We start from the raw sequence: 2,501 nt of genomic DNA, 5'->3' as shown, positions 1-2,501 counted from the left end.
GCAGCCGGTCAATGTACTAAGGCTTTGTTCTTTGAATTACACCCACTGTAGGGTTTTACAAAAATGCAGTTTCACATTGGCTTCGCGATGGAAATCATTCCTTAGCATCAAAACAATTTCAAAGCCGCGCAAACTGCGTTTTTAGAATAACCACACCAGAAACGCAGCGTGATACCAAAATTCGGACAAAAGCAAGAATTTAGGAGTTCATCAGGATTACAGCGTAGGTTGACCTATGTTACCTAAACTTGATCGGCTCAACCCCGCAACCAGTTTCAGATGGTGAGATCCCTGCATGGAACCGTAGGTTTTTCACTGACCACGTTACTAGCAATAAAAGAAAGAATGTCAACACCACTCCCCCGGCCGGCTGGCCTACTTTTCAAAGAAAATCGAACCGGAAAGAAGGGCCAACGGAGGACACAAAAAGGGCTGGGACCGGTAACAGGACACTGGACATTGGATTCTTGGAAACTGCTGCCCACTATGCACCATGTAGTTCTTCCGCTACTAAGCAAATGCCGGCCCTCTCCCCTTTACCCCGAACCCGGAGCAAAGCCTGGCGCTCAGCCTGCCTCACTTCATAAGAATGCCCAGAGGTGCCACCCTGCAGTAAAAGTAAAAGCGGTGCCCACCCTACCTCCGCCTCCCGCCCTCCCCGCCAGCCAGATAATGCCAACTGTCAGGACCCGCCAGGACCCGGTCCGATAAATGTTTCGTAATTTTAGCTGTAAAATGCATCCGAAAGGCGAATGTGACAAGCTTCACCTTGAACAAAAGAATCTTGTGCACAAACTCCCCCGGTATACCGAAAGAGCGATAAAAAATGGATGGGCGAGGGGAAGATGGCCTTCGCCGGAAACGTAGCATGCGTCCGCATGATAAATAGGAAGACCGATTTGTTGGTGTAGTTTTTCTCGCGTTGCGCAAAAATACTTGATTTTCCATTGTACTTGTGTTACAGTGGCATGGGTTCAACGTCAATGTGGTCATTTGAGAATACATGGTGGTGGAAAACACAACTATTCTGTCTCGTTTCAGCCCGAATTGTGGGAAACACATTGTCTAGCTTTGGTGACTTGACTCTTTTTTGCACGCCAATCGAGTTATCGGTCTGCTGGAAGGTTATGGGTCGTGATCATGTGCGTCCTGGTAATCATTCCACGAGAATATGAGACTGACCACGTGGTACTATAACTATTTTTGCTCGTATCGGAGCGCGTGCCTGGCAGCTGTGTTGCATCCTTGGACTGACAATGACCTGAAATGTCACTGACACAAATAGTATTTACTGGCCAATATTGTTCAAAATATTAAGACGTTCTGTTGCATAGTCTTCTTGCCATACTTTAGGTGCTGTTTTTTATTTCCAAGTCTGGGTGGTTTTCTGAGGTCGAGCAGGAATTGTCAACCAGACTGTTATTCAATGTGTATCATCTATGGTCTGTTGGCTCTGGTTCACCGTAGCTTTCATCCAGAAAATCTTAAAATTGTCAGGTACGCAAGAGGCTCCTGTTTAAAAATTGTAAGGTACGCAAGAGGCTCATGTTTTAAAAAAAAATTGTATGGTGCGCAAGAGGCTCCTCTTAAAACAAAATGCATACTAGTGTCTTTGTACACAATTTCCTGCCGCATTTAATTATTGGTGTTGGATATGTTGCTGTCATTTTTGCGGCTAAAATATGGCGTACGCACGGAATGACCTTGGTAATTCGTTAAATCTTGTATCCTCTGTGTAACCTGCGTGAATTTTTAGGCCATTTCCATAAATGGCCTGCAGGAATGCTACGGGAGGTGGATGTTTACGTCATGGTGCTTATGCTTTGAGGTGTTTGTGCTAGTCGGAGGGTGCTAAAAACGGCTCCTGCTTGTATCTGAATGCGGTTAGATAATTATGTGGCGACTCTGGACTTCAAATTGCTTTTAAATATCACCTTCGCGTTATATTTATGGTGCCACGTGGGAATGAATGACTGGAAGTGACTCTGAGCTACGACCCCCTTCCAATTCTGAATAATTTCCCTCACGGCTGATTTTAAGGAGTGTGTTCGCGGAAAGAAAGCAGTCAAATTGGATTTTTAAAAATGATGGAAGGGGTCATGGCAATGAATGGCTGAGACCATAAACATCAGCCTATTGCTACCTGAGATTGCTTGTCTTGAGCAATGATGCGATTACGTTGAATCCTGTATACCAGGGTTCATCATATGAAGTATGCAACTCAGGCACTCGGTACCTTACAAATACAGAAAGATAAATGCTTAACATCTTCAAATAAATGCACTATTGAATGCAGCATTATATGAATTAACGCGAAAGATCTTACGGTCTGAATTCATTAGAAAAGTTCTTATTTGCATCGGGCTAAAATTGCATCAGCTTGGAAGGAATTCATGAATATGGATTGGATCCAGACGCTGCCTGGCCGGACGCAAATTTGGTTATAGATGTTACCAATTGGGAAAGTTTCAAAAATGTTCTGGTGATGCACTGGATGAGTT

Source organism: Pollicipes pollicipes, unplaced genomic scaffold, assembly GCF_011947565.3.
Source record: "Pollicipes pollicipes isolate AB1234 unplaced genomic scaffold, Ppol_2.1 Scaffold_4002;HRSCAF=4701_pilon_pilon_pilon, whole genome shotgun sequence".
In the NCBI taxonomy this organism is placed as follows: Eukaryota; Metazoa; Arthropoda; class Thecostraca; order Pollicipedomorpha; family Pollicipedidae; genus Pollicipes; species Pollicipes pollicipes.
This window is presented reverse-complemented; position numbering follows the sequence as displayed.